General features: G+C 49.3%; 1 protein-coding gene across 4 annotated transcripts in view; it reads right to left on the reverse strand.

The window, feature by feature from the left end:
* The window catches only part of stox2a (storkhead box 2a), a 78,226-nt gene that overhangs the window by 23,220 nt on the left and 35,812 nt on the right, over positions 1-19,194 (reverse strand). Inside the window, exon 1 of one of the 4 annotated variants that reach the window (XM_064335040.1) lies at positions 1,620-1,782. The exons of the other annotated variants lie outside the window; for them this stretch is intronic. The gene's annotated coding sequence lies outside the window, so the exon portion shown is untranslated. Of the gene's footprint in view, positions 1-1,619; positions 1,783-19,194 lie in introns of those variants that run through there. 4 annotated transcript variants of the gene reach the window in all.

Raw genomic sequence — 19,194 nt, forward strand, 5'->3', positions numbered from 1 at the left:
ATTAATATAAACAGACCTGCAATAAACCTGGAGCCAAGCAATGTAATGTCACACACACACACACACACGCACGTGCTAGTACACACACACACCCGCAAACACACACATACACCCTCGCAACAGATGTTAGTCACAGTTTGACATTTAGGTGCCACATGTTTTTGCTCAAGCTAGTCTTCCACACAAACCATCTGATTCAAACCAGTCCTTAAAATAGATTTCATTATTAAAACCTGGGAGGGGTTTCCAAAATAGCCAGCATTTAGCCCGTTAGTCCTGACAGCATCAAGCTCCTGAAATGGTGGTAAAAGGAACACTGGCCATTATTGGATATAATTTTCCCCCGGGGACTGCTGCTATAGTGAGGAATACGACGGACTATCACCAAGATCCAGAAACAAATGACACAGCATTAGAAACTGGCCTTTCGCCTATAGCTCTACCAAAGTAACGCATCTGCCGCCAGTACAAACGCAGAAACAGGTTCCCGAGTTTGTGTATTATGTCAGCAACGTGCACACTGCATGGGACGCAGTCACTGAGTTCCTAACGAGTGTATGTCGCACACACACAATACCTCTCACCGGCAACCACCCTGACAACTGCACAGGCAAAGACGAGAAGGGGAGAAAACAGATGATAAATAAAAGGTTGGGGGAAGGGGATGGGGGGCAGGGGTATACAAGAAGGTCTCAAATCCACCACGCTCCTAAAACATGCCTCAAGATGCCGCGCGCGCACACACACACACACTCTCAAACACACACCTCTCTGCAGAGAAGACATGATACGCAGATGAGATGGTGGAGGAAATGACCTCATTCATGCCGGAGAGGGAGGGAGAGGGGAGAGAGAGAGAGAGAGAGAGAGAGAGATATGGAACCATGGGATTTTACACTTTGTTACTCCTGGGAGGGAAGCAAGAGCGTTCAACTCCAAGCTGTCGCACCTTCCCCGCTGCGTTGCCACGACGGCAAGAGAGACAGAGGTAAAGAGGGGGAGTGAGAGAGTGAGGGAGAGAGTGGGGGATGCGGGCACTTTGAAAACACACAGCCGCGTGTGTCTCCTACGAGTGACTGAACTAGCGGACGGCCACACGGGCCTCGTTTAAAAAGGAGGACAGTGGGGCGAGCTCATAATACCCCCACCCCCCCACCCCCTGAGAGACCCACGCTCACGTTCACGCCAGCAGGACAGACAGCGGAAGCTTCCGGAAGCCGCCGCAACCTGAGAGGACGTAACAGGCTGGAAGGGGGGGGGGGGCTTCCAAAAGAAGGGAAGGGGGGAGGAGGAGAGGAGGGGAGGAGGGGAGGGGGGGATACAGCATGATCTGAAATTGTTCCTGGCTTTTATTGCAGAGTTGCTCGCTCTGCTGCAGAGAGCGACTCGTTTTGAGAAATCCACGCAGGACGCGCAGTAGTAAACAGTCCCGCGCGCAGCCAGCGCTCTTTGTCCACAGCGCACCTCCAATCCGGCCCCACCCCCCAGCGTTTCACAATGCGTTCCGTCAGCGCCGTGCAGCGGCGTCTAATTAACGTGCGCCCAAAAGGAGAGGGAGGATAAGAGAGAGGGAGGAGAGAGAGAGAGAGAGAGAGAGAGAGAAATAAGATATTCAGTACCTTGGCCGTTCCTCAGACTCCCCTGCCAAACCCCAGCATATTCAAAGGCAGCTCTTCAGCTGCAGTCTTCAGACAAATGAGCATTCACTCTGGGCTTTTACCCAGCATGCTCCGGTCCACACAAAGACAAGAGAGGTGTGACCAATCACGTCGAGGCTCGGCAGACACTGTTTTTTTTTTTTTTTTCCGGAAAGCTCCCTCCCTCAGTAATGCCCACTGACACACACACAGACACACGCGCGCACGCACATGCAATGCATGCATGCATACATACACACACACACACACACACACACGCACACAAGCTAGTGGGCGGCCTCCTGAACCGGTCGTCATGGCAACGCATCCCAGTTGCTCCCTCCGGTTCCTCGGTTGCTTGTTACGCCAGTTTTTTCTCTTTTTTTTTTCCTTTTCCCTTTCCCTAACCCTCTCTCTCTCTCCCCCACTTGCTCGCTCGCTCCCTGCTCATGAAAAATTGAGGCTGGTGCGTTGCATGCTAGACTCAGCAAAAGCACGTCCAACCGGGCCCCCTTCCCCCAACCGACACCCCTCCCCACCTCGAACCAACGGCACAGCCTGTTGTCCCCACCCCCACCCCGGCACCTCCTCTCCGCTGTCATGTGTCAGATGAGCGCGTGCGAAGGCGTGCTCTCCCCCAGCCTCAGCCCAGGGTGCTGTGAGCATATGTGGCAGTGGGGGCTGGGGTGGGCGGGATCTCTTTGTTATCTAATTAGAAGAGGACAGAGCCCAGAACCCTCCCCCCTGGGGAGGGGGGTCAAAGCTGAGGAGCCAGGGCAGCGTTAATTACCCCGGGATAGGGCAGGAGCCTCCGTAGCGTTCGACGCGGGGCGGAATTAAAACGACATTAAGCGGACCCCCTCTTTCACGCTCCGAGCGCTCGCTCCGCTTTTTCCCCTCGCCGTTTGTCCAGGCCGGCTTGCCGTCACTCTGCGATGACATCATCGCGCAGGGAAGCAGTCCCCGGCTGGAGAGAGCTGGGATCAGATCAGCGCTTGTGACAAAGCTGTTAATACGACAAGTGGGTGTGAAGAGGAGGGGGCGGGGGGGGCTGGGTGGTCATCTGTGAGTGGTCCTGGGAGGGGGCGAGGGTCTGTGTAAAGCACTCCCCTCCCCCAATGTGCTGCAGAGGACACACACACACACACAAACGTTTTACTTAATTACAGCAATCACATGCTCTAGATTCTATAAGCATGACTTGTAGCTCTACTCAATTCCACCTCCACCCCCCTTAAAAAAAAACAAAAAAACATTGTGTCCAATCCAAGAGGGTATCCTCTTCCTCAGTGTGCTGCCTGTCTGACTGACCGAACTGGCCTGAGCCCTGTTTGTGTTCAGGCTCTGGAAGTGTTAGCAGCACCAGGTCCAGCGCAAAGCTCACTTAACACTGCTACGTTCTGCGGGACAACCACAAGCCCAGGTGAGTGACAACATGGGGTGGGGTGTAACTTGAGCCCGAGACTGGCTGTCAAACACATTTTTGAGGGCCTGACCCAGAAAGCATTGTCCATTCACATGCCACGCCACTGGAATAAAATCAGTGCTTCCTCAGGATGTTCTCACACGTTCTTAACCTCACAAAGGGCTTCTGAACTTCTCCCACCAAACTCACCTTCCCAGCACACCCCTCCACACAGAGCAGAAAAGAAAATGGCCAAGTGGCCTTTAGTCACACCTCCCAGAAGCAACAACAACAACAACAACAAAAAGGGACGTTGCAGTCTTTCCATGTCTTGACCCATTTTCCCACGGGAAAAGACAGCGAACAACAAGGCAGGGTCAGTGAGGTTTTGACCCTTCCCCTGGTCACTCATTTACAGCTACAAAAAATACTAAACCAAACAAGCAACAAAAAAAAGTTGCATTTGTTTTTTTTTGTCTCCAATTTCAATGTTTAGTGCTAAAGCTAAAGATCAGGATCAGAATAAGAACAAAATGGCGTCTCCCTCTCCCTTGTTTGACAAAGGACAGACAGGTGTGGCCAGGGTTACGCAAACACAGGGGGTTTATTCTACACCCACTTCCTTTAGGGACCCCACACTTCTCCAACGTTGAACAGGTGGTTTCTCCGGGGCAAAAACCGCTCAGATATCTCCTGGGGGTTCCCCTGGCCTTAAAAAAAAATTGGGGTCAGGAGTGTTATGGACAGTTGTGATATCAGGGGGCTTAAAGAGAATCATAGTCAAAACCATGACAGTGCTGTAATTCACCATGACCTCACCCAACCTTGCAGTACAGGAGTTGTAATAATAATAGTTGCGGGCTGGGATGTCTTTACACTCCAGGGATGACAGGGGAGCGTTAATCACTGTGGGTGTGACAGGCCTGGAGATCAACCAGAACCGCCAAACCCAAAGCTAGACCTTATCTGGATTACAATACAAAAACACAGCTGCTGGTGACTCATCTGGCCGAGGCTCCTAATTCTTGTTCCGGTGCGTGGATGGGCCCCGTGGTCCGGAAGTGGACCGTGGCAGCGCCGACCGTGGCCCGGTGGGTCCACAGGGTGAAGCGTAATCCGTGGCAGCGTCGCCCGGGGATACGGAAGGCCCGGTCAGCCGGGACCCGCGTCGCATGGGATACCTGCGAGCACACCTGCGCAGCTGCACGTGGAGCGTCTTCCTCCGGGCTCATCTCCGTGCAGGAGTAAGGTGTGGTGCTTGGCGTCGCATGCTTTAGAGGAGAACATGTGCTTGTCTGCGCCCTCCCGAATCACAGCACTTTCTGAATAGCTGCTACGCCATGAACCCACTGTCCCTCAACAATATGGGTCCATTTCCTGTTTTATAACTGCGCTATACATTTCTTTCGGCTCCTCTGTTGGCTAACTGGACCCAGTCTAACTGATCAAAAAGATGCTCCCAATGTGGTAGCAATGGGAAAATACTAAGTACCCTGCACAGAAAATGCACACATAAGCCACACCAAGACAAGCGGTTTCCCAGCTTTAGACCACAGGAAACCAGAGATGGCTGTGACCACAGACATATTTAGTGACAGTCAGTGAATATCTCAGCACACCACTGATCACTAAATCCCTTATAGCCCTCCAGTATCCCACAAAACACTGCACATACACTTGATTGACGAGTGAGGCCCCCAAACCTGTAAATCTAAGCGCACGCACACACACACAAACATACACACACACACACAATGTTTGTATCTGAAGGACGTGCAGTCTCGTTTCAGGCAACAAACCCTAAAAGTTTGTGTTACCTCTCACAATTTTCACGAAGGAAGATGTAAGTCAAATTGTGTTGCACGTTCTGCTCGCATACATGGCCATAGCTATTTGTCTTGCTCTATCATTGCAAGTACTAAACTGTTCATAAAAATGAAATTTCATATGAAATCGTACCACTCCCTAACAGGGTTTGATATGGTGGTGGGGGGGGGGGGTATAAAGATGCATTGTGGTTCAGAGTCCGTGTTTACACCTCTATACCACCAAAGTAAGGGATGAAAAGTTGTCCGATGATGGAATCGAGGGTCGGACAGAACCCAAATCGGGACTGTAGCACTCCGACTCTGAGCACATTTTTCTCAGTCCCTGCTGCACGCAGGCTCAGTCAGCAGCAGCAGAGCAGAGCGAGAATCTTTTCCCTTTCTTTTCTCGAGATTAAAAAAAGGAATCCGACACCATTTATTTCATATGCTAATTTTCTCACTGTCAGGTGGGTGAGGGGTGGGGGTTGAGAAAAAGGAAAAAGTTTTCTTGCTTCGCAGGAACAAAGATGAAAAAAAAGAGAAAAAAAATCCAAGAGAGACCAACGCCTACGGAGAAACATGTTCTACAATGGTGTTTATATTTAGCTGGCGAATGCGAACGTGTGAAATGATGTCATCCTAATTAAATCTGCACTGAAAGTGTTATTTCATGTGATGTAACACTAGAGGGTGGTAGGAGGCAAATTGACTCACTGCGAGCACTGCACAAAGAGGGGGCAGGGGGGGTGTGTGGTGGGGGGTGGGGGGGGAGGGTGAGCGAGCGAGCGAGCGAGGAGGCTGCAGAACGCGAAACAAAATCGACGGCAGCATCGCGCTCCCGCCTCGCCCCTCTTCTTAAACCCCTGCCTTTCGCGCTCGAAGATCAAAAATGAGTGAGTCAGTGAGGTTAGGCTGAAATCTTTCAGAGAAATAAAACCCCCCGCAATAACACAAAACAAGATTCTATCCTATAATTACAATACGTGTCGGAGCATGCAGCAACAGCTCCCCCCCCCCCAAACTAGAAATAGAGATTTCTGATATTCCGTTTCATTTACGCGATGATGACCGGAACAAAGCGGACTACGACAAAAGCTGCCGGGAGAAGGACGGGAGGCGGCGGGTCACCTGACTCGCGTCGACGGCGACCTCACCGCGGCGAGAGCCGTCTCCACACCGCAGCCGGGATAAAGGAGCGTGGTCTGAAACCAGAGCAGGACTCGTCAACCTATCGCAGCTCGTCTGCAAATCGCACAGATCTACGGGGACTCGAAAACGACAGGTGCCCATATGTTAACCGTGAAGAATTACAATTATGTTCAGGAACCAGACAATAGTCCTTGAGGTTTCTCTTTTTTATGATAACAATAAGCACGCTGGCAACTATGAACCTTTGCATGTACAAAAAGAACAACAAAATCAGCAGCAACAGGTGATTATGGCCAAAGATACAACCAACATAAAAAGTGCTGTGCTTTGTCATGTTCAACACTACCAAACTACCATTAAATATATTCAATATTTTATGACAGGCCATCACATGTATACTGTAAATAAAACACTACACGGTTAGGTAATAATTCACTTGATTATTATTTTACTATTATGGACCCACTCCCACTTTTTCAATCATCAGAAATGTTAATAGTATAGTATTGGGACATAATATTTGATAATACAACAGTAATCCTCATTTGGAGAATTAAGAACAGACTTAAGCATGTTTTATGCACTCAAATCATATCCAGATTCAGACCTGCATGCAATGTTGGTCTGACACACCCACAGAATTTTCATTGTATATCTGACTATTGAATATTAATGAGAAATGCCCTCTGAATATCCTCACACTATAAAATAAGCAAGAGAAAACAGGCTATGTTTACACTGGAATGATTTGGCGTGGATTCCATTTTAAGCTTTAACTGTGTGAGGACTGAAAGAACAAAATATGAAAATGGACTCTTGTTGTTTTATTGGCAATAGCCTTTGGACTACACTTAATTGATTTATTCCTGATACTCACAGAAGACTGCAAGCATATGGGTATCATGAGTAACATTAAGGCCTTTAAACTGTCTGGTTGCTGGCTAGCAAGCAAGCACTAGTTAGTTGGTTAGGTAGCTAGCTAGCTAGCTAGCGAGATAACAAAAACTGTTCCTGACGTGCACCACCAATCCTGGATTATTCTAGGTTGGGACTGCGAGTAGCATTAATGTTATTTATTTACAATCGTTTTTAATTGAAGGATTGTTATGAAACAATATTTATGCCGTATTCAATATATTTGGTGTTTCAATATTTGTGGAACTGTCATATTATTAATATCAGGTAACCTACGAAAACAAAGATTTGTTAACTACAAGCATTCGGACAAAAACTCAATAACTGCTTAAAACAACTGTATTATTTAAAATCATAAAAGCATGCGTCAGCAGCATCACAACTGAGGACTTCTGGGAAGGACAGGAATTGATCAAATATACTTCAGCACATGCTGTTACTCTGTCTTCCCAGGTATGCCAGCGCTCATCAGTGGAATTTCCACCCGACTTCGGCCTCCCGTACTACGGTTTGAAACACATAAGATCAGCTGCAGTCTCCCATGCTCTCGTGCTGGCTAGTTAATGCACGAGTCTTTTGGTGCTGGGCACACCCACCACATGAAGCGAGGGCAGCCCGCTAACGATAGCGTGCTGACCCCAGATTGGGACAATCTGAGCAGCTCATTGGTCCAGAGACAGAGGTGCGGTCAAAAGGCGCAACGTCTGACGTCCCGCAGCGAAAGAACAAAACAAACGGATGCTCCACTGTAAATCTGGCATCGGTGTGGTGGAAAGCACACCGACCGTTTCCCAGCTCGCTACAAACTACAGCATTGGACAGGGAGGGGTGCTTTCAGATGGGTAGAGTTGTCCTTGTCTTTCTGCAGAAGAGCAAATGCCCTGGACTAAAACACTGCATCCTGGGAAAACGACTGAATACAACTCACAACTCAGCAGAAAAAGCACATCATTGTAAACACGCACGCGCACATGCACACACACACTTACACACTCACACTCACACACACACACACACAGAGGAAGGGATAACGTGTGCATGAACATAGCAGTATACACAAGACACTCTGCTAATGCCCAATAAGGAATGGAATCTGGGGATGACCCCATAGTCTAGGTGCTCAAACAGCAGGGGAGAGTGTACTCACTATACCCATGTGCTATTCACTGTGAGCAGGGACAAGGGACTGTCATGTGTGTAGGGTCTTGGATGATGTCATTTCCAGAAAATGGCATCCCCTCTTCAGATGGGACAGAATGCACAGCGAGGTCAAGTCAAATTCTCGGCAGAAGACAATGCGGGTCTTACGGGAGGCAGAAGAACAAGGGCAGGCGTTCCATTCACAGCACCACCCCCCCCCCCCCCCACCCACTACCAGACCAGAACATTCCAGGAGCTTAAATGGGCCTATATCTGTAGACTGGGGCATCTAAAATATGTTAACCATACTTTCAGATCTAAAACATCTGAGCACACACATGCACACACACACACACACACACACACACACACACGGTCAGACCCACATTCCCCATGCTGCTATGTGGGCCATGCTGGTTAAGAGAGTTTAAGCAGCTGTTCTGCCCCCAGTGTCGATAGCTGCTGGCTGAGCCACTCCCCTCAATCTTGCAGCCATCGCAACGGAATCTTCATTCAAATTCCAGAATTCCACTTCTAATCTTTCCAAAGTTCAAAAGGCTAATCTTTTGGCAGCAGTGGATATAATATAAATATAGAGTACACGCAATTATCAATATTCTCTGATGGGTAATGGGTAGGATCAGCCACTACAACATGGATCAGCATAAATGAACACATATCATCTGAGCAAAACTGTTATACAGCATATCAACAACAAGAGTCTTAACTGGTGTGCATCAGTTCAGCTCTGAGCAGATACTTTCTCACACATGAACACCACAACTACATGAGTGAGCTTTCCATGAAAAAAAAGGTTGCACAACAGCTCTTCTGGCTTTTGGGGCTGCTGGGACATGTAGTCCAAACCCCAAACATTAGCCAGTTTATCCAAATTCAGCTAATGGTCAGTTACTGGCAATTCTTCCCAGGTCTGTTCCCTGGACCGGATGTCAAGCTCAGTCCGCCCCGGCTTCCCCTTTTGGCTGCTCTCAACAGCTCAGCGCTAGCCCACGCTTCCATCCGTCCGGCAGGGTGCGGAGACGAACGGACGCACTTTTCAAAAAGCCGGAACACGGAAGGAGACGGAAAGCCTACCCTGCAAACACTTCAGCAGAACCGGAGAAGCCTTTTCCCCCGCGGATAAAAAAAAGTTCAGGTTCGGTCGACGGGCAAGGTCGACAAACTAAAATCAATAGCGGTCTGCTTTTGGCCATCGATCCCTCCCGTCCTGAGTGGCCCCGGATGACCGCGGCAGTCTGACATCATCACATTACACATATGGATTTCTTATTGGAGCGAGTAAGAGGGCCGTCCTTATCCTAGCCCACTGCACAGTGGCTACGAGACCCCGTTTCTCTTTCAATTTTTTACAAGTTTTTATGGATTTTGTAGATTTGACTTCTGTCCGAAAAAGAAATTTCACTGCTTTAAAAAACTAGTACTGCCTGTACAATACTTTTATAGGTACAGCTGTGAATCTATTTGTTTTGAACATAGGGCTATGTCATCATGTACATGGATAGGGGACTTTGCAATTGCACATACAGTATGTTGCACGTCAAAAATAAGAACGCATAACTAATGTGAAGACCTTGCTCTGTGCAACAGATAGACACTACAAGCTGTAGCACAGATGGGGCCCCTTTTGACTGGAGTACCAAGAGGAAGATGGGAAAAACACCCCACTTTAAATGACTGTGGGTCAGTGAGTTTAAGCTTTCAACCATCCTGCCCAACTCTGTACCCTCAAAGCACCAGAGCACAGGACAGGGCCCTATAGAGCCTAGTCCCAGATTCTCTGTACCTATCTACAAAAGGTCATCCAGAGCACTAGGACATATGGGAGCCCATATAGATGCCTAGATTCCGGCTTTTTCTCACTGGGAGTTAAAAAGAGTTAAATGCAGACACTGGACATACTGATGCATAATGACCTGAGCTCTGATGAACACACGATACGCGGGTCTCTTGTGGACGCTGTTTACGGACAACTCCATCGAGCTGGGTCACAGTCCACAGAGACAAACAGAATCTATAGAGCGGAAAATTCATTAAGGGGGCATGGCCAAGTGAGGTGCCGTCCCAATGAATGGTCTGTATTGTAGTACCGCACTGGAAACTCCCCTTGTCAAATGAAACCTGCCTTCGTAGAATCTCAGAGAGGGCGGAAGGCACACACGAGCTTCGTTTCTGGGGAGTCTGTAGAATTTTTGGTGGGGGAGGACAGGGGCTTGTCCTCTGGCTGTCTGCTCTATCTGACTGGAAGTCACAACAAAAAAAATACAACAGCTTTAAGCTGGGGAGGTACTGTTGCATCCACTGAGTGCCAAAGTAGACAGCAGAGAGAAGCACATGAGCACCAACACACAAACACCCGCAGGCATATAAACATTCAAGCACACAGGTGAAGAAACATACACACGTACACACACACATGCACACGCAAATGCACACACACACACACACACACACACGAACACACAATCCACACAAGATCCACTGAGTTTTTAGAGCAAAGGCACGGCTATCCAATAGTGATTTCATTATTTAAGGCATCTCCCCTTCAAACTACAAAATGACCAATCGGACCCAATCCGATCCCACGTGTTCACCTTACAGGCAGGAGCCTGCTGCAGTAAAACCAGTCATGGGGCCTCAGCAAGCCTGATTATTAAAACATTGCAGGGTGCTCCTCCGCTCCCCCAAACCATTTTTCACTGATCATGTCACCCACTGCAAGTTAACCCTTCCTTTCCCCCCCCAAAAAAAACCACCAACAATTCATGAATTTCACACAAAAAGGAAATGTGAGGTTATCAGGACACGCATAAACTCGATTCGAGGGAAAAGCTATTTGTGCAAATGATCTAATTAAACAGGGAAGGAAAAAAAATAGTCCAGCCATCAGGGCCTGAATGGAGAGTAGAATTCTAATTCTAATTTAATAACACAACTCTGCCCGTAAACCTTAAGCTGTCCTTACGCTAAACCCTCTCTGCTCGCTGTATAATGAAGGGTCTGTCTGTATCTACTAGCAGTGCCGTCCCATAGTCACAGTGAAGCAGAGGATGATGGGAAGAGTGAAGCTTCATATACCTCAAAATAGGAGGAGCGTACTACCAAGGGTAGTAGGTGATCCATTGATTAAAGCTGAATGATCCCCTTTGTCCTTTCACCTCTGTGAGAACCAGTGAGACACTGACAGAGCCTGGGTTTCCCAGCAGCCTTTGTAAGGTCCGGTCCCAGGTGACAGAAGTGCACAGGACTTTGTGACAATGTGCACCAGAGCCAAAGGGAAATTCACATTCATTTATTTATTGATTTATATTTTTGGCAGATCAAGTCTCAATGCAGGAGGTTGTACCCCAGTATTGGGCGGGCCCCTTGCTTTTTCGGGTTTTGCAGCAGCTGATGGACCTCCCCCCCCCTCCTTCCCGCTCATCTGATTGGCCAGTGCCCGTTTCCCAGTGCTGGCATGCACTCTGAAAATAGAAACCCAGGTCACCGCGGCGACACGAGAGGTCCCGTTTGTGGGTGTCGGCCATGTTGCATCAGACTGCCGTGCTCTCGTTCTTTAAAAACGAATGACAGCCTCGGGGACACAGCCCAAATCTACAGCGGACACAGCCGCACAGCTTAGAGACACGGGAGGAGGTGGGGGCCATGGCAACAGGTGTCATGGCAACAGGTGTAACTGAATCAGCCCGGCCACTCCTTGGTGACTGAAAGCCAACGGGTTTGGTCACGTGACCACATGACCACACTGTCTCAACTTTCATCAGTGTGGTTTTCCTCACCAAGAACTGAAGAGGACGTTTAAGCCTACACTGTATAATGGACTGCCTACTTTCAAGGCACTGTCTTTGAGCAACACACACATACACACATACACACACACACTCCACTCACTCACACACACACACACACACACTCACTCACTCACACACACACCCAAACACTGGGTTAACAATGCCCAGAGGGGCGACATAGCTCAGGAGGTAAGAGCGGTTGTCTGGCAGTCGGAGGGTTGCCGGTTCGATCCCCGCCCTGGGCGTGTCGAAGTGTCCCTGAGCAAGACACCTAACCCCTAACTGCTCTGGTGAACGCGAGGCATCAATTGTAAAGCGCTTTGGATAAAAGCGCTGGATAAATGCAGTCCATTTACCATTTACCAAGTCCAAATCAATACCCCACAAAGCTGAAACTTTGGGCTAAATGCATAAAAATCACAGCACTGAAACACACATATCAGACTGCCTTTAAGGAATGAACTTTCCCTGGGTAGGCGATGAGCGTCCCTGACGCATGATGTCGACGGCTAGACAGAACACACCTGCAAGGTGAGAACAAAGAGGACCCACAGTGCCAAAAGCATTAAACGGGGCCTCCCCTCCCTCAGAAAGTCTGTAAAAACAGTTCACGTGTTTACAATTCTGGAGGGCCACAAAAAATTAGCAGACAAAGTGGTGATGAAAAAAAAGAATGACTCGCGGGCATGTGTAAATCTTCAAGGGTAACATCAAAAGACATCCAAAGTGACTTATGTGGCAAGAAGAGCGCGCTCACTAAAGAACAGCGAGACGTTTAAATCAAATGGCTTTTCTGGGAGGGAGCCAAGATCCTCCACTCTACCGCAACCTGAGCGAACCAATTTGGACTGAAGCGGAGAACTACGCCTCCCGATATTTTGCAGGACTGCAGATGAAAAGCTTAAGACCTTGGAGAAAAGCACAGTTTTGGAGAAGGGGTGGGGGGGGTGGGGTGGATGGGGGTGTGAATATTCCTGGTCAAGCACCAATAGGGAAACCCCTTTATTTCCTCTGTCATAGTTCAGGGAGGAGTCACATTTGTGTTTGACCAGCCTTGCCCACTCAAAGTCTTCTGGCAGGATGAGCTTGCACATCACATATCAGGTGTCCAGACCACACCGTGATAAACCCTGAAGATGCTGGCGAACACAGACAGTAAAAACCAAACACATGCCAGACAAAGTCGAGCATCTGAAACATCTCCAGTGCTCTGAAGGTAAATTTTTTTTTTTTTTTAAATGACGGTTCCCCCGAGTCCGCCATCTGAACGGTGATTCAGGGCCACGAGGCGCCACCTCCGCGGTGATTCATCGAAAGGTACGAGGAATCGACCCCCACGAAATTGCAATTTTCCAGGAAAAAAAAAAAGAGAAAACCTGTGAGAGAAAAAGGGTCTGGCGCTCTGACGCAGGGACAGGGATGAGGTCACCGCTCTGAGCCGTTGGGTGCGGGGTGCGGACCGCGTGCGGGAAGCGGAGCGCTGAGCTCGATTCACCTCGGCGAAGCTGTCTGCGAGGAGAACAGCTCTTTCCTCGCTGAACGTGGAGCGTTGCGCACATTTCTTTCCCCGCGAAGACCACGTCTGCCTGCGGAAAAGGGCCCTCCCGCAGAGCCGCAAGTCGATGGGACGGGCGCTCCCCAAATACATGGGTTCTGAGAGTAGTAGGCCAACAGAAAACACCCCCGTAAATTCAGACAGGGAGCGCATTTCTAAAGTATGCTGAAAAGCAGCTAACAGTCAGCGTTTGATTCTGGACCGCGGTGCTACAGCTTCGCCGTGCTAGCAGAGAAGAACCCACCGCGACGTACGCTACATCACTTTTTCATAAGGGTCATACAGCTCTATACAATTATCCTACGCATACGCTGCATCTGCTGATGCCTTTAGATATCTGATACTCTGTAATTACCTTGTCCTGAACGGAGGACATGCATGAGTCTTACTCTTCCCCCGCACCCTGTACCTTTCCAGCTCTCTGGGTTTCTATTACCTCCCGATGCGTAAGACGTGCCGCAGATCACATCCTGAACTTAGTTTTTCCACATATATACATTCGCAGTACATGTATTCTGCACGGTAACAAACGTGGGCTTGTCACATCTTGATCTTTCACGCATACTATGACACTGAGGGAAAAAAAAAACATTTCAGAGGACTTACATTGAATCGACATTCTCATGAAATCACATCATTAAATGCCACATCCACAAAAAAAATTGGCTATTGAGACATTGACCAGACATGTTAAACTGTGACGTTGATATGATTGATTAAAAAGAGTGGGAATTTACAGCAGCAAAGTAATCCATGAGTAACCCTAATTTTATCACTTGGGGTGCCGATACAGTACGTGCCCGGGCCCTTCTGGAAAGTGCTAGAAGGTGCTGGATTCTGGCTACAGCAGTGGCCAGCAGTTAAAGTCAATCTGCAGCATCCCCTCAGAAGGGGGAGCTCTGTGCGCCGAATAGAGATGACCCAGTTACATTTACACAGGGCCCTTCTCACCAGCTCTAAAATAACTTACATGCAATAACAGATATATCATAAAAATTAACCTTGTTTGTTTTTTATGCCTTTAGCTTCCCCTAAAATAAAACTGATATGGTGAGGCTCCTGGCTTGCTTTTATACCACATTTGAAATATTTCCTCCACATTAAAAAATAATAAAGCAGCAGAGAATTATGGAGAGCATCTCCTGTGACGACAGAGAGATAATCAGGCAGCTCATGCCTCCCTCCTCCCCTCTTTAACTGTCAGCCCCAGCTGGAGAGAGGGTTTAAAGATGGCTGCCAGCCCTCCCTCTCCCTCTCTCTCTCTCTCTCTCTGACTGAGTCAGACGCATCAGCTGTGCACTGTAGTGGATACGAAGCGTGGGCACATTTTCATTAAAAAAAATTTTTTTTTTTTTTTTGAAAGTCATCTGTTGTAAATCCCGCAGAGTGGGGTTAGTGATGTCAGAGTGGGGTTAGTGATGTCAGCATCTGGGACGTCCAGAATGTGGGCGGTTATTTTTAACCGGCATAGTGTGAGCCCAGAGAGAGATAGAGTGAGAGAGGGAGAGGGAGAGAGGGAGAGAGATGGGGAAGAGAAAGAGAGAGGGTGTGTGTGTGTGTCTCTGTGATTGTGTGTGTGTGTGTGTGTGTGTGCACGCGCCTGGAACACAAGCTCCACAGAAGCTCCCAGGCTCCATCATAGCGGCTGGCTGGTTTTACAACTCCCAACAGCTGACTGGAGGCGGAGCGTGAGGCTGTACGCACGCGATTCTCTCTCTCTCTCTCTCTCTCTCTCTGCCACTGCCGTGGCCTGCTTCTCCCCCACACAGCCCTACCGCACGCTGCCTGTGCGCAAAGCACCCCGTGCACAGCGTCACTGTGTTAGGGAACAAGGGGAAGGCAAAGCCAATCTGCAGGGAATGCGTGTCAAAATATACCACACACACGTATCCTATGTACACAGACACAGAAGTATGGCATATCATACTTCATATAGTTGGGGTTTAATTAAAAAAAAAATGTATTAACCATCAAATTTATCACACGAAGGAAAGCACAAGAACATGTGCCCGACGGGAAATGAAACAGCTGTGATGTCACTGCCGCCATGACTGACACTGACCTTGTCGCGCGTCTATTCCACGTGTTGAGTGCTGCTAAAACGTTTTTCCAAAAAAAACCCATTTTCCCATGATGCTTTCCACATGGCGGACTTTGCGGCTTTCTGACTGAAATCCTAGCAGCATAGCGTGGGGCAGAAATACTGTAACAAACTGGGGAAAAATATTAAGCGGATAAACAGGAGCACAGCGTGCAGGAAAATGGAAGTCTTTTCACGTTACTCTTGACACACACGTGCACTGTTTTAATCACATTTTTGGAATAATTTGGTGCCCAACGTGGGGCTGAGCATGCCCAATTCCCCACCATAATTTGGAACGGCCAACTGCCGGCAACCACAGCCGCAACCCCACTGCCGATTTAGGAAAGTGCAGGCAACCGCGGTTCTCCTCCAGAACACGCAGAGTCGCACATCTGCTTCTTCTCACACCGAGGGCTACAGTTGAGATCGCATAGAGGAAGACCATAGAGGAAGACGTTTCACATGCGGTCCACGGGCCACCAGATCAACCACTGGATGAACAATGAAACACGGACCACTGAACCCTTCCTTCCATACCCTGGGTGACGCTATCGCCAATCGCACATCGTTCTCTATGCAGCTTCCAGCCACATTCGTACCTGAAACGGTCAAGATTCAGTGAGACCACGGTGCCTTAACTGAATGTGCCACCAAACAACCCTTGACACATCCAACATGGCAGAATTTAAAACTGTAACCAATCAAGGGAAGAAGGAAGGTTACAGTCGAAACTGATAGTACAGTGAAGCACAGCCGGTACTTGTGCTAACTGACACCAAAGCACAGCTGTTGACAGCTCTGATGCTGTACTGAAGCATAGCTGAAGACAGGTCTGATTCTGACACCAATGCACAGCTGAGGATAGCTGTCGTGCTGTTCTGATGCACAGCTGAGGACAGCTGTTGTGCTATACTGATGCACACATGGACTTACTTAAAGTGATTACTTTCTGGGAGCATGGTGAAAGTAATGGTGCATGTTATCAAGGTTGCCACCAAGCTCTTTGCAAGCAGCTTCGTCCTGTCTGCCAGGTACCATAGAGTCCTAATTAGAGGAAGCAGGTGCTGCACAGATGACCTGTATGATCGGAGCAGGGACTCAAACCCAGGGCTCTCACATCAACTCTTGCTGAGAGAGGTGATTGGCTTGCCGAGCTAAACCCTCCGGTCCCTGGCTCAAGGGAACCAATAAAACTCCATCCTGACTTTCGAGGTGATGTCACCTCCTGTGCTAGAACCACACCCCTGTTCTGAAAAACAAGGGGACCTCCTACTAGGGTGCACTATTGTCCTCAGTGGACATGAGTATTTTGTTGCTGCTTTACGATTTTCCTACACTTAAGTTACTCACTGAAAATGGCCAAAATGTTTTATTTTTCTTGCCTGACAAGAAGAACCTCTAATAAAGCAACACCCAGATCACTCTCTTTTCATTTTAAGGACAAAGCCCTGCCGTCCAGCTGCATACAAGAGGCCCGCATCCATCCGGAGTGAATGAGACTGCAGAGGAGAGGGCAGGAGATTCCCGGGAATGACGTTCCACTCCATCGACAGCGAGAGGCGGCAACCATCCAGAACGATCCGGATGGCTGCGTTCAGCCCGAGGAGATGGGGGGGGGGGGGGGGGGCACAGAAACCCCTAAAAATCCGTACCAGCCACACAAAAGGCCTGAAAAACCACTCCTTTGAAATAACTTTCTCTCCGTCTTGTCAACAGAGCGGTCACGTCGGGCGTCCCAGGGAATTCTGGGCTGCCTGTGCGACTTCAGGCTGAACGACGGCCAGGCCACATAACGAGGGCAAAGAAACCAACCTAAACAAAACAAACAATGATTTTTATGGAGACATACTACAAACCACTTACACTGCAGAGAGTGCTTTAGGAGAGGGATGCCTGGCTTGGTTTTGATCTCCCTGACCGTGGGGGAGCCAGTCAGTCTGGGTGTGCATAAGGGACCCCATCATTTCTGGGGCCGGGTAGTCATAGCGAGTGTAAATACGGTGGAAGAAGAGTGGCAAAGTAACCAGGCTTGCGCGTATCTGGAAGATGTTTTGTTTGCGTTTATGCGTGTTTTCAACTAAACATAAATTTGTTGTATAGAACAAGCTGAAACCGCAAAACCAGCCCGATGCAAAAAAAGAGAGAAAACAAACAAGCAAGTCACTTATTTTCCTCCCAGCCGTGTCATTCAGCTCCAGTCTACATTCAGTCTAAACAAGGACCACATCACTTAACCTCCGACCCCATGCGTTGCTAGGAGACATGAAGAGGCCTTGGACTGACGCAGATTTTGGCAGGCCTGGCCGGGCCCCCATTCAGACCCCTCTCTATGGGATCCTTCAGGCTGAAAGCACTCCAGATTTCCTCCCCCCTTTCGGTCTAAATAAACCGATTGTCCCCATCCTCGCCCGTCCCGTCCAACAACTCCGCTGGGGGACGGAGAAGCTGTTCCGGCCTTCCGCCCGCTAACGCTAACGCTAACGAGCGGCGGGTCCCCACGAGCACACTTCACAACGTCCCCGCGAGACCGGACCCCAGCACCGCGTGAGCCAGTGCCTGTGTGTACGAGAGTGTGTGCCTCTGTGTGTGTGCGCAAGCGAGTGTGTATGTGTGCACGTCAGAGGGTACACATATATTCAAGAGTTGGTGTGTGCATGTCCATGTGAAAAAATGTGTGTATTTTTCCGTACGTGTAGTGTGTGTGTGTGTGTGCCTGTCTGAAAACTTTTGTGTGGCTATTTGTGTGTGTGTGTATGTGTGTGTGTGAGTGTGTGTGTGAGTGTGGGTGTGTGTGAGTGAGACAGATTGTGTACTTCTCTAGGACAAATAAATGGTAATTTAGTGCTAAATTAGTGCTTTGCCCAGCAAGCAGGCAAAATAGGGTGCCCTTCCAGCAGGGAACTACGACTGAAAACTGTTGAGGGTGCATCAATTCCGTTTCCAGGGCAACCCCGGGAGTGCCCGAGGCTTCTGTTTCGCCACACCCCAACAATCAACGGACCCTGGCGATCATGTTCCTCTTTGTCCCACACGGACGCATGCGGAAAAACACACACGTTCCCGAAAGGGGGCGGGGGGGTGGGGGGTTCGGGTGTCGGCTGAAACCCGAGTCCAGGAGATGGGAGAAGCTTCTGACCGTACGCTCAGGAGCGTCGATTTTTATAAGCGCTTCGCAGCGACGGGGGCCAGAACAGAGTCCTGCGGTGCGCTCGCTTCAAATACACGCAATAAAAATTTTCACCACAATGAGCTCCCATTCAATCGGCAGGACAATGGAGACATCTGATCCTCGCGTGCTTAGTGTGTAGGGACAGGCCCCAGCTGCTAGCACCTTAGCCCCCGTGCAGAGGCCCTGCAGCTAGCACCTTAGCCCCCATGCAGAGGCCCTGCAGCTAGCACCTTAGCCCCCGTGCAGAGGCCTAGCTGCTAGCCCTTAGCCCCGTGCAGAGGCCTAGCTGCTAGCCCTTAGCCCCGTGCAGAGGCCTAGCTGCTAGCCCTTAGCCCCGTGCAGAGGCCCTGCAGCTAGCACCTTAGCCCCCATGCAGTGGCCCTGCAGCTAGCACCTTAGCCCCTCTGCAGAGGCCCTGCTACCAGCTCTTAGCCCCTGTACCAGGGGCCCAGCAGCTACCAGGGCTACAGAGAGCGTCAGGTGCCATTCGGCCACAACGGGGAGGGAACACGTGACGCCGCAGC

Source organism: Anguilla rostrata, chromosome 5, assembly GCF_018555375.3.
Source record: "Anguilla rostrata isolate EN2019 chromosome 5, ASM1855537v3, whole genome shotgun sequence".
In the NCBI taxonomy this organism is placed as follows: domain Eukaryota; kingdom Metazoa; phylum Chordata; class Actinopteri; order Anguilliformes; family Anguillidae; genus Anguilla; species Anguilla rostrata.